Source organism: Marmota marmota, unplaced genomic scaffold (assembly GCF_001458135.2).
Source record: "Marmota marmota marmota unplaced genomic scaffold, marMar, whole genome shotgun sequence".
In the NCBI taxonomy this organism is placed as follows: domain Eukaryota; kingdom Metazoa; phylum Chordata; class Mammalia; order Rodentia; family Sciuridae; genus Marmota; species Marmota marmota.
In genome coordinates this window covers 47128862-47143359 of record NW_026000174.1, presented here as the reverse complement: position 1 = coordinate 47143359, position 14498 = coordinate 47128862, and positions in this window count along the sequence as shown.

The window sequence follows — 14498 nt, the reverse complement described above, 5'->3', positions numbered from 1 at the left end:
GGGAGGGAGAGGGAGAGGGAGAGAGAGAGAGAGTGTGTGTCTTTTCACATAAGTGTACTAATCCCACTATGAGGGTCCACCATCATGACCTCATCTAACCCTAATTACCTCCCAAGGATCCCTTTTCCAAATTCCATCGTGTTGAGTGTTAGAGCTTCAACTTATGAATTTGAAGAGTGAAGACCGAAATGTTTAGTCCATAACAAAGATATGTACAGTAATTAATTAATAAAAGCTTCATGCATTTAATGACATTTGGGCTATTTATCAACTCTATAATATTGATAATGTTATTTTCTCTTCCTGAAGAAACATTCTCTTTCACACCTAACTTTTTGTTTGTAATTTTGTGTTATTTCTCTCTAAGGGAATCCCAATGATTATATAAGCTTCTAGCCCCACGAAATCTGAACTCGTTCCTGATATTTATATCACCTTCTGGTCTAATCCTTCAACTCTTGAATATCTAAAGCTACCCCTCTGAAACATAACCTTCAACTCACCTAATACGCCCCCTGAAGTCCTAACCACTCGTGCATTACATCTATTTTCAAGATTCTATATCATGATTCTCAAGAATGAGTCTGGTGACTCATACATTTTAGATATACAGGGAAAGAAGTTGGATATGCAATGACTATCACTCTTGGAGAGTGATAAGGAGATAAGATTACAGATACCAGTATGATAATATCACACACACACACACACACACACACACAATGTGTCTCTTAAGGACAGGGGTAAGTTCTGAGAAATGCTTCGTTAGGCGATTCTGTCATTGTGTGGAAACCGCAGAGTGTGCTTACTGAAAACCTAGATGGCAGAGTTCAGTTGCTCAACGTAATGTGGCCTCTGAATGCAATCAAGAGAGGCAGCAAACTTGAGATGTCAAAGTTGTTGCTCATGTCAAAGCACACTATTTTGTGTAAGTAGACTCTTAAATAATGATTCAAAAGATAGGTTAATGATATACACCTGTAACATAGCCATTAAGTATTAACAGTATTACATGCTATACATAATTGTATTGCTATACTTGTATAAGACCACCAGTACAGTTTTGTTTACACCAATATCACTAAACACATGAGTTAAAGGCTGTGTTACAACATTACAACAGCCACAATGCCACTATGCAACAGGAATTTTTTAGTTCCGTCACAATCTTATGGGACCACCATTATATATGCAGTTCATTTTTGTGGTATATGACTGTAGGTATGAGTATGTGTATCTCTGAGTACACATACACACGTGTGTGTGTGTGTGTGTGTGTGTGTATATATATATATATATACCTTCTCTACCAAAGAACTGCATGACTGAGTTACAGCCCCCATGTTTCGCCCAGCACCACTGTGTTTCGCCCAGCACCACTGTATTTCTCCAGCCACCAGGCTCAGTGGCTCTTTAGATTATCTGCATTCATGGTGATTCCTTCCCACTGGCTTCACACCCACCAAGGCAAGTTGGCTTCCTTTAGGTGCCATTCAAATTCCTCAAGTGGTCCTGCCATTGTAAATTTCATTCCTAGAATTGACCCTGTTTGAATTCTGCTCCAAGAAGCCTCCTTAGCTCCAAAATGAATAAATCCACCTCAATCAGTTCCGGGAGGAGGATTCCAGGGATGTGCGAAGAAACCAGCCTCACATTCCCAAGTCACAGCACAGTACACAGTTGTGAGAACACAGCTCATGGGGACCTCACCAGCACTCACAATTATCTGTGGAGAGAACTGCCATATGAATACAAAGTGGGAAGCTGCACTCCTTCCTTGGGACCCAGAGACAGAATGATTTCTTAACAAATGCTCCCGCTGTGGTGTACAGATGATATCGATCTCTGTCATTGGCACTGAAAGCTAGAGCTGGTATATTGCATTTTTTTCAACATTCATCTCTAAATCCAAGCTGGCAGTTTGGTGTCAAATGCAGCAGAAGCCATTTCTATTGATATCTTACCTAACAAACGGGGGAAAAAAGATCCTGATTTACAGTAATCCAGATAACCATGCTTTCAGTGCACTGGACTATTTTGTTCACTGTACTTTAGAAAAAGACATCATAAAAATACCCTCAACATCAGACAAAAAAAATTTTTTGTTTGAAAATTAGCTCTCTCCTTCTCAAAAGAAGTGTTTTTAAGTGTTTTAGGGTTCTTCCGTTGTCCATCTCAGTATTCTGCCCTTTTTGCAATTCCATTATGCCCTATAACTTCTCACCATCAGATCCATTATTCTTGACAACATTCTATTGCTTAAGGCAGGGAAATGAATGTGAAATTGCAAAAGGAACTTTAGCAAGGACTGAGTGAAAATGGTTATTTTACTTAACCCTCAGTGGACCAAATAAACCAATTAGCACTTCATTGCTTAGTTTTAACTAATTTACAGCTTTCAGAAACAACGCTTTGAAAAAACTTATTCCTTGGCTTACATAACTATATGCAAGATTTAGTCATTTAGTCAGTTTAAATGGAATTATTTTCAAAATCCTCAAAGAGATCTTCTTTTGGATGACTTTATTTTGCCTTGTTTGTTTGTGTCTCTTTGTGATGTTGGGGAACACAGGGCCTCGTGCATGCCAGGCAAGCACTCTGCCTCCAGCCCAACCATCTTCTTCCCCATACCCCAGCATTACTATCAATGCCACTAGTAACAGAAGTTGAGTCTACAGCGAGGATGTATCACTAGATCATGTGCTACTCTTTAATAGTGTGTCTCAGATGGATGTTTAAATATTAGACCGTTTAATTTTACTTATTTATACCCTATATCTTTAACTGAAGTTCAAGGAACTTGAGAAAAGGTGATGAATCTTATTCATTTTGTTTTCTACCTGCATATCAGACAGTATCTAAGATACAGTAGGTCCTCAATAAAATATGAGCTTCTTTAATGCATTCACAAAGATATGGGCCATTGTGTTAGATAACCTGAGTCACAGCTTATCCAAGGTAAGTCATGGAGCATTTTAACTTGTTGTGAACACAGCAACAGAAGAGAAAGTTCAGGTGCTATCCCATTCAACATCACAGCAGCCTTGGAGGTGCCCTTTGCAAGTCTCACTTTACAGTGATTGCCCGAGGCATTCCATAGCATTTCAGATGCTGTAGTGGGGCAGGTTAATTCCACAGATAGAAACCTCTTCTCAAACTCTACTCCCCCTTTAGTCTCTTTTCATTAGCTCTGGCCACTTTCTGCCTCCTTACATAAAATATGTATACCCATCCTGTTTTCTGAGCCATCGAGCTAAAATATTCTCAAGGCCATGAGCCCAAAGATCTTGAAAAACCATTATAGATTCCTCTTTCATGGGGCAGGGGGAGGGTAGGAAGAGTTTCATAACAAGTTTGGCTTTATTTTCATGATCATGATTTTATAATTTGAAGCTTACATTTTTTCTGAATATAGTAATGTTATGGAGATATGGTAACTTTTGGTACTAATTTCTTTTGGGGGGTGGTGAAAAATAATAGCCCTAAACATACACATACTTTAATTCTCAGAAACTGAATACATTAACTTACATGATTTTTTTTTAAATGCACCATTATCCTGAATTACTTGGATAATAATTACCTGATAACATGAGTCCATAGAATCAGAGAATGTTCCTGGCTGCGGTTATATATATCTATATATATACACATACATACATACATACATACATACATACATAAGAGAGATGTGAAGTTCAAAAAAAAAAAAAGGATTGGAGAGATTTGATAATGATGGAATTGAGGATGAATTAAGTACCTGAATTAAGGAACAACTTTGTGAGTTGAGCCCAACTATATGCGTACTAGAATTCTGACTCATAAAACCACAGGATAATAAAGTTGTTTTTTAAACCATTAAATTTGTGGTAATTAATCATGCCAATAATCAATAACATTATTACATAGATTTAATCTTCATAAACTGTAGACAAAGTTTTATCAATAGAAATACTGGATAGAGAAGACATTAACATTTTTTTTTTCAAAGTGCACTTTATTTTAAAAGTCAAACAGTGCAGAAGATCTTTTGAGGAAAACAAGCAGTCCCCTGATACCCATACCCGACTCCCAGGGCTACTTTCCAGAGTGACCAACTTTGACTCTTCAACTCCTATTTTTAGTCTTCAGTGGGCACATGGCCTCTGTTAAACCTTTCCGCACTCTGCTGCTTCGTGATTCATTAATGTGTGACATTATTGACTTCCTGATATGATAGATGAGGATTTAGCTCATGGAGACCACTTTCCCACGCCTCTCCTGATACCGATCGATGCTCTTAGACTTCCTATTGGTTACATTTCCTGGGTTTAAATAGTGCATTCCAGCATCCCAGCCCGAACCCGTCAGCCGCAGCCAGCACCTTCTGCCATCACATTTTAAAGTTGGACCGCCCAGACCCACTCCTGCCACCCATTCCTTTCACAGGCTTCTGCCTCCAATCTTCTGTAATCCATAATTCCATCTTCCAATTTCAGAGTTACTAAGTTTGTTCTGAAATCAAATTTAAGCCTTGAGATTTGGATAATAATAAACCAGGTTTATATCCACAGAACTAGTTCTTTGTAGAGCCAAGAAGCCATCTGCAGTTATATTCCATTTCTCAGGCTTCCTTTGATGATGCTGATCTTTCTGTTAGCTTTTGTTCTTTCCTTGCATCATTGACTCATTCTTGAGTCCTAAAATTCTTTCATTTCTCTGGGATGATGCCCAGTCTCTTAAATACTTCCTGGAGTCTTCTGGGCCCTTGTTCTGAACAGGACTCTAATTCTCTAGGCTTGAGCATGGTCCTCAGGCTCCATTTCCCTTTATCATTCTCCCAAACTAGACTTTCCCTTCCTCGATCCTACCTCTTCCCCTGTTCCTTAGTTTATTCCCTCAACTTTCTAGTACACAGATACAAATGATTTCCTGAGGAATGTAATGTGTGATTTTTGCCAAGGTTCTAACACCCATATCTGAAGTGCTCTCCAAAGGCCCACAATGTTAAAGGACCAAAACAAACATTTGCTCTTTAACAGTTTGATTATCTCAGGTATTTTATCATAGTGACAGGAAGCTTACTAACCCAGGTCTTTATTCCACTTTCACATTTGATTGATGCTTTGCTTGATTTCTGTCTTAATATCCTGTTTATTTTTTCTTTCAGATACACATGACAGTAGAGTATATTTGGACATATTATATATACATGAAGTATTAGTCTAATTAGGATCCCATTCTTGTGGCAAATGGGTGGATCTGGAGACTCTTAAGTGAAATAAGTCAATCCCCAAAACAATGAAGGTCAAATGTTCTGACATGCAGATGAATATCATCTTCATTTTAGCATTTTTGAAGTATAACATTCACACAGTATTTCAAGTGAATAGTTGAATTAATTATCACAAAGTTCACACACCTGTAGAACTATCTCCTAGACCAAGAGATGAAACCAACACCCCCAGTAGGTCCCACATGTCTCCTCCTCATCTCTAACCCTTGCCTCTTCCCCAAAAGCAATCATTTTCTTACTTTTATCACTACTTTTATCACAAGTAATTGTTTCTGCTCTTGAAATATAAGTGGAATCATTAATAATAATTTTTTTAACTAGCTTCTTTTACTCAACATTATATTTGTGATCTCCATCCTTCTGAAACATACAGAAAAAACCATTATACACCATTATAAATTATTATATGTTATACATCATTATGTATCACAATTTATGTTATCTGTCTACTGTTAGTGAACAGTTGAGCCTATTAATAATAATATTGATATGATTATTGTTATACATGGCCAAAAATGGAGCATATATATGCATTTAAGTGTATTATATTCTTAAAGTATAAAATCTTAGAATATGGGGGTGTCAAACCTTACTAGAGAGTGGAAAGTAGTTTTGAAAATATTGGTTGCAACTCACGTTTTCACCAGCAGAAAATGAGAGTACCAGGTGCTTTACTTCATTGACAACACTTAGGATAATAAGTATTTTTAATTTAGCCTTTTTAATGAGAATTCTTTTGTTTTGTTTTGTTTTGATTTATACTGTTGCATATTAATTATATAGAATGGTGGGCTTCATTGAGGCATACTTGCCCCTACATAAAAACATAATTTGATCAATTTCAATCCCCACTAAGCAGTCTCTTGCCTTGCTGTACCTAAGAATACATTTAAGCTTATAAAACATAAAATGTGAAGGTTACATCCTGAAAGTGGAATTTTAATGCCTGTTTATTAATTGTAAGCTTCTGTACACCTCATTCAACATTGTGTACTTTTTATTTAAGTAAAGTGATAATAGAGAGAAAAACTAGAGACTGGCCAAACCTAAAGAGACCTAAGAGATTTCTGTGTGCATAGAATGCCCAGGGGAGCCCCACTGAGAGGGACTATTGTTTTTCAAGCTTCACTGGTCAGCCCACATCCCATCCCAAACAGCTTTAGAAAAGAAAGGATCCCGATGTTAACGTTCTGTTTAAATACAGCTTTAGTTTGTAATCATTTGTTATTTTCCAATATTCACATAATTTATATTCAAGATTGTATTTTGAAGATCTCAAGTAACTTAAATTATAAATGTCAGAAAGGGTAATAAAACACTCTTGATCACATAATTTAAGATATGGCCAAAGAATGATGATTAAGTAAGTGGGAGAAGAGGGTTTTTAAAAGACTACCACATAAACCTGAAATCAATTCAGTTAGGGCTTTTTGTGAATCAATTACCAGTTCTCTGGTCAAGACAATAAGAAAAAGAATAGAAGTTTTTATAAAAACGTGTCTTCTCTTGAATAGTTCACTCTGCATTTGAGTTTTAGGACTTCTAGTAATTAACATAGGATCAATAATATGCATGTATACAATGCATAAAGCATCGTGTCTTAGAATCATTTCACTGATGGGCTGTGCTTGTGAGATAGACAAGGAGAACTGTCCTTTCTACTACAATACTGATTCATGTGTATTCCTTTACAGGGCAATAGGACTCTAACACAGGAACTATGTCAAAACAGTGATATGGAAAATACCCTTCATCATCATGATTTCCTCCTTCACAGTACCCTACAAATGAACAAAACACTTTCACACAATTTATCTCATTTGATTCTAAGGGTGATCTCTAGGGAATATGTTCACGTTATTCTTCCTATTTTATAAGATTCATAAAGGTCACGTGAAAACTCACAGCTATGCATACGATGATTGTGAGGTGAAACTAAAGTCCCATTTCCAGGCCCCAGCTCAAGTGTTCTTTCTCTGGAGCTATAGTGGTTTTCTACGAACAAACTAAGGCCAGTGATGGTAGAAAGCATCAACCTATGGGTATGGGTGTTAGTGGCTGATTTCAGGAAGGGATTGATAAGATCAACAAAATATTTTATACAGTTCATTTTTTATGCCCTATGCCTATTTTCTATAGTCAAGACAGAAATATAAATAAAACTGCAGATAAGAGAGAAGGTAACTGACCCTATACCAATGAGAGTTTTTTTGTTGTTGTTGTTTTTTGTTTTCCAACTCATGTAACTAGAACAGATTAATTTAATGGTTTTAAAAAAAAAAAGTAGGTCATAACACGTTAGAGATCCTGGGGGTGCAGAATCTCCTGGGGAGGAAGTGGGCAACCCAGTCACCAACAACTAGGGTTTAATGATGGGATGGACAGTAGGAGCTTTTCAGAACCAAAGTTCTTAGTGGACCAGGGTTAGATGTTATATAAGCACAGGCTGAATTCAATGTATTGGGAAATGCTTGTATAGCCTGTCACAAAAGCCACAGTTGAAATTTAAATCCTACAGGGAGCAGTACATTCTTTAACATGACAAGGCAATGTACATGAAATATTTTCCTTTTGAAATCTCCATTACATTCCCACAGCTAGTTTGTAGTTTAGTGCAATAGTTTGTGTAACCTCTACAGGAAGTAATGTCCCTTCCGACTCACCTCACACAGTGAATAGTTCCCTGTGCCAAAACCTTTCTGGAAGAAAAAGAAATCATGGCAAATAATTTAATGGCCTTCACCTGTCACAAACACACCCATGGGCCCCTCCCAACACATACACGAAATAAATAAGGCTTTTGCTTAATGAACGCTCGGTCAGGTGCAGTGAGTAGCAAGGGAAATGATTATATGCTGATAATTATTGATCTTCAATTAAATAAAAGTACGCCAGATGCAGTCTGGCTGAGCACACTATTCTAAAATCCTGACTTCTCTCCAGAGGTTTATCCACATAAATTGTCAAGGTTGTTGGACATAATCAACTTTTCAATTTCAATAAAAATAAACACTGCCGATGCTGTCCTGACAACTTATCAATAAGTAATGTTCTTATAAAAACTTCTGCAGCTGGTAAAACAGATACAAGCCTTCAGACGCCTGAAATATTTGGTCCCTTCTTAATCCTGTCATTTTTGCACATCTGTAATGCTAGCAACCATATCAATCTTTTCCAAACTTGTAATTCCTGTGCCTAGTACTTTGTAAATATTCACAAGGAAGAGATAAAGGGAAAGAAAAGAAGGGAAGAGGAAATGTACAGACCAAGCAGGACCATGTTCATAAAGCACTATCATGACGTGGCCAGTTAATGACATCAAGGCAGAGACTCAATTCTAGTGTTTTATATTAAATACAGCTCTATTTGCAAAGAGCAGTGCTGTAGCAAACAATGAACCTGTGCCCATAAGCAGGTGTGTGTGTGTGTGTGTCTGTGTGTGTCTGTGTGTGAAATTTTGAGAATTTTCCATGTTATCCCATTCATATTCATCTAGACCGTAATCAATTGACTATAGAACCCAATCAGTAACAGAGCATCTTTATTAGAGCAATTTCTCATTATAATTTATGAAAAAATCAATATAACATGTTGATTATGTGTCAAATTATTACTGATCTTTCTTCCTACTGTATGAAGGTTATCTTAGCCATTTAATACCAATTTCGTCAACTGGGTTTCTCTCCACATCAACATTTCTCACTATATTTTTTATGTTATCCTTTCTTCTTTTCTTTAGCATCTGAGGAAATAATGATCCAACTTTTATCCAAGGCAAATCCCATCACTTGATGTCCGAGAGTTCTTTATGAGACTTGATTTCATCAATAGACCTTTCTATTTCCAGACTTTGTCGCTTGCTCTTCTCTGGATTTTTCTTTTGTATCCGACTTTACTATCATTGGTTAAAATTCAGAATTAATTTACAGTTCCATCCGGAACTTCAAACAGTCTCAAGCCTCTCCCCTCTCTCCCTCCCTCTCTCTCTCCCTTTCTTCTCTCTCCCTCCCTTCTCCCCTTCTGTCCTTCTCCTCTGTATGAGCATGTTGTGTTCTCATTGCCTCTGAGTTATTCATTTTCAAATCCTCCGTTGTAAATTCATATTACTCAGTACTATCAATTCCAGAAGAAAAGACTGCCTCTTCTCTAATGATTCCAGAGAAGTCCCTGTCCTGGGGGGGTGTTCTTAACCCCTGGCTGAAGTCATGTGCTTCTCCCTGAACTAATTCCTTTGGCCAGAAGAAAGAACGCTCACATTGACTGTACCTGAGTTACATGTAGATCCTGAGTAGAAGGGAGGGGAGAAAAGAGGGGATTATCTGCTGTAACACCACGTGGATGGAGGCTAAAAGAGAGGTGATTCTGCAAAAGGATGCAGCAACAGAAAAAAGAGAATAAGTAACAGCCATTGTGTATGTAAATATAATTTGCTTTCCCTAGTCATAAACTTCTTCTCCTTTAAAATGTTGTCTTTTTAGGACAACAGTCTCTTTCATATAACTCCAAGCATCTGAACTGAAGAATGGGGGACTAGTACTCATTCATCATCCAGTTCTTTACCTCTTGGAAACTGGTTTCTAAACACCTCCACCATTGACGTTGGTCTCTCAAAAGTCACCAGTGGTATATTCTGCTTCCTCTTCATCCACTGTCTCCATAGCATTCAGGACAACTGAGGACTGCCTTCTTTAAATTCTTTCTTCCTAAAATTTCTATGACTTTCTAATGGCCTCTACTGTACATTTCATCTTTCTCATCCCTAAAGGTGGACACAGCCAAGGCCTGCCTTAGTCCTCCCTTCACTCTCTCTGGGTTTCAGTCTGTCAACCATCCACATGCCTTCAAGTATCATCTTTACTGAATGACCTACTTCTCTAGCTTAAAACTCCTGAACCCTTCTTTGTGACTACTGTTAGACAGCCCCCCAACAAACCAAACTGAAAATTATTTCATTTGATTTCTGTGCTCTACTAGAGCATAGAATAATTTTTGAAGTAAGATGTATTCTAAATGCCAAGCATCTCTGACTCCTCTGTGGACAATCATGTACCATTTCCTCTTATCAGTTCTCCTTTTTTAATCTCATATCTTTTCTTCCTACTGCCACTCACAATGCACAGCAGAGAGATCTTTATGACCTTGTAACACTGTCCTTGGTGATTTCCCTTATTCTGGGAACTGCCTGTGTCAATCTATTTTAATTCTCACGTTAGGCATATCACTCCACTGCTCTAGAACTTTTCACGGACTGTGCTTGCTAATGGTCCCCATCTGGCTATTGGGTGGAACAAATCTTTTAAAGGTTTGCAGGCTTTGGATGCCCATTCTTCCTATTTCTTTTCTTCATCATCAACCTCTAACTAATGTGTAACAACCTCCCAGACAACAAATTACATCTTTGTGAATGTAAATTTTTCCTTAGTTGGGATATCCCAAAGAGAGATCACAGAACGGCAAAGAGTTCTAGCAAGATATTTTAGCACAGGGCTGGATTTACAGTTAGCTCCTTAGAAAACTAGGGGAAAAAGAGCTAGTATTTTATCTTTACTCATCAACCTCATTTGTCTATCTCTTCATTTGTTTCCAAAACTTAGAAAACAGAGAAAGGATTAAGACTTATAACATGGCACACTCAAGAGTCTCACAAATTTTTCCGCAATGGTCATCCATAGTTCAATGCCAAAAGTCAAAAAATATGTACAACTCTTGAAAATAGATGGGGCTCAAACTTTGCCTTTCTTAAACAGATAATCCCATAATTAGAAATTTTACATAAATGAGGCCTCAGATCATGTAATGTAACTCCACTGTTTTACAAATGAAGTGCCTTTTCCACTTTCACCTAGTTATTCAGAAACTAAATGGTCTCTAGGGCCTAGATTTTTTCTTTCTGGAGTTCAGTGCTTTACGCCACATGGCCTTCTACATGGTGGTGACTCTGCTTTAAGATCTGTATGTTGTCCGTGAAGGAATCAACCAAGCACTAACATGGATCCACTGCAAATGGCTGGATCACACCCTCTGAGTACAAGTGCATAGAAAAAATGCCTCTGAACCTTTCACAAAGACTCTGTTGTCGAATTATCTTTTGGGGGTATGAGTAAAAACATTAAGAATTAGTTTCAAAAGCAAGAATTTTTCATTTTAGCATCCCAAACCACTATGTAAAGCAAAACATAATTTTATAGAAAACTGCCTTAAAAATACTATAGTCTTTAAAACAATATCATAAGCATATATGAAGCCCACTATTATGTACAATTATAATGCACCAAAAAATAAAGATCTAAAAAAAGAATTCAGAGACAAAGATAAAAGAACATTGTAGCCCAGACCCATATTGTTTAAACTCTATCATCTGTGTTAATAATCCAAGATTCTTCATGTTCAAGTGTGTAATAATTAAGTGAAATTTCTCTTTATGTTAATTGGCACTTGATAATTGATTGACCCACCCAAAACCAGCATCCATAATCCTTGAATGAATGGGACAAAATAGATATGTCCATTTTATCAGGATGAAATGCTTATTGTAAAATGATATTTGCTAAGAATTTAATCAAACCAAATAATTAGGCTATTACTGCTGGGCTGGCATTTGTTTCCATGGTAACTGGCTGAGAAGGGGTTCCTAGAAGGTTTTCCATTAAATGTGACTTGGCTTGTATGTTTAGATTCACTGAAGTGTGAGAAACAGTTAATGGCTGACTAAGAACAAAAGAAATGTAATGGACTAAATAGATTATTTCCTCTGAAGACATGCACAAAGTTAGAACTTAAGAAGATACCATTGAATAGTTTGAGGCAAATAGTTTGAGGAAAATGATCTGACCTGAGCTAAAGTCCAAGAGCTATCACAGCATGTGGAATACCAATTGGACTTTGGAGTTCACCAGACCTAGATACAAGTCCCCATTCCTGATGGCTACTGGTTTACATCACTGGACCATTTGAATCGTCAGAGCCTCTCCATTTTCTCCTCCATAAAAAGGCTTTGTTAACAGTACCTTCCTCAAAGAGCTAGTGAAGAGTTCAATGCCTTTAAGCCCTCTGTTGAGGTATTATACAATATAACGAAACATTTTGTTGTTCTGTGCTCCCATAGATGATTTTATATCCAGTTCAAATTGGTGCATGTTGTTCCTTTCAATTCCACTTTTTCTGATATTCTCTGAATGGGAGTTTAAATATGTATAGAACTAAGGCTGTATTAGGAGTGTCACAACCCCTTATCCACACAATGGTGTTAACGTGCCACATGCCTCATGTGTTATCATCCCTGGGTCATTGAAAATTGACTGCATAAGCTAAGCCCATCTGAGCTTATAAAACTCATAAAATATTTGAAGTAGCAGATATTATACACCTAATGAAAATTCATTCTTTATGTAGAATGTAGTAGACATGCAGCAAAACACTAGGGAAACAACCACCTCCTCTGGTGTGGACATCCCACTGTAACTTCTAGAAAATGAATTGACTATGACGGGGAGCAATAGCAACAAGGACAACAGGAGCAGTTAGCATCATATTCACAAAGCATCCATTCAATTGTCACATCACCTGACAACAGTTAAAACGAAGTAGTGTCCCACAGCTTTTTAAAATATCCAAAAGAAACTTACTCAAAGTCACATGTTTGGAAGGTGGTACAGAGGAAAATAAAATTTGAATTCTCTACCTGTTGTACTCCATCGTACATGCTAGATTCTCCAAGAAATTTAACCACTTACTAGTAACAAGAGATCCAGACGTTTTCTATCAGGCTACTCCTAGAGAGTAAATATGGCCTTTTTCTAGGGGCATATTCTCAATAAGCTTCTCACTTATACAGGGAAAATTCCCATTTCTTAAAACATATGTAAAGGGATACAGATTGAGATCTTTCCTATCACACACTCCTTGTATTGAACAAAACATGATATCTAAGATTGAAAAACTCATTAGATGGATGCTATGGTATGTTTTATGTGTCAACTTGACTGAGTTACAAAGTGTCTAGACACTTAGTCAAACCTTATTCTGGGTGTATCTGTGAGAGTTTCTGGATAGAATTGACATTTGAATTGATGGGCTGAGTAAAGTAGATTACCTTCTATATTGTAGGTAGGCTACACCCTACCAGTTAATAGAACAAAATTCTAAACTTCCTATAAGTAAGAGAGAATTTCCTCCTGTTTGTCTGACTTGAGCTGGGATGCACATTTTTTTTCTTCCTGCCTTGAACTTGAATTAAAACATCAACTCTTTCTGGTCTGGAGCCCTGCCATTGGCTCTCCTGGGTCTCCAGTTTGCTGATTATAGATCTTGGGATTCCATAAGTTTCTCTGGTGAACCATAACTAATACAGACAGATTTAGCTGTGGTTGGATGGGACACAGTAAAAGATCCAACTAAACCCAAGCTAAAGCACAAGAGGAAAAAACAAACTTAAAAATGAAAATAGAAAATACCATAGATACATGAAATAGAGATGTAAAGAATATAATGAAAATCTAGTTGAATTCCAAGAAAGAGAGAGATAGAGATAGGACCCAGAGAGTAAGGCACTAATTGAAATATTTCAAAAATGTTTGAAATCTGGTGAAGGCCACCAACACAAAAATTCAGGAACTTCAGTGAACTTAAAGCAGGATCAATACTAAGAAAATCACATGTGGGCACAGAAGCCTCTGCTAAAAACTAAAAGAGAGAGAGAGAGAAGAAAGGGAAAATTTTTTGAGTCAGCCAGAGAGAGCAATGAAACATTTTCCTCAGGAAAAAAAAAAAACTGAAATGATAGCTGTCTCCTTAGCAGAAATTAATTATATATGTAATAAAAAAATTTCAAACTCTTTGTTTATATGATCATACTATGACTTTTTTGTTCTTTTGTTTTTAATTGGCAGATAAAATTGTATGATTCTCATGTACAATGTGTTCTTTTGAAATCTATGTACATTATCTTCTTTTAAATGCTGAAAGGAAAGAGAGTCATTCACACTAGAATTATATACCCAGTGGGAATATCCTTCAAAATGAAAGCAAAAGAAAAATATTCTCGGAAAGACCTCAGATGAGAGACCTCATTGAAATAGACCTTTACCGTAGAAAACACTAACAAAATTTTCTTGGATTAATGAAAAATGATTTTAGACCAGAACACGAAAGCCCAGAAAAGAGTGAATGTACCAGAAAAGAGAAATACAGGGAAACAAAAGACTATTGACTCTTGAAGGCAACT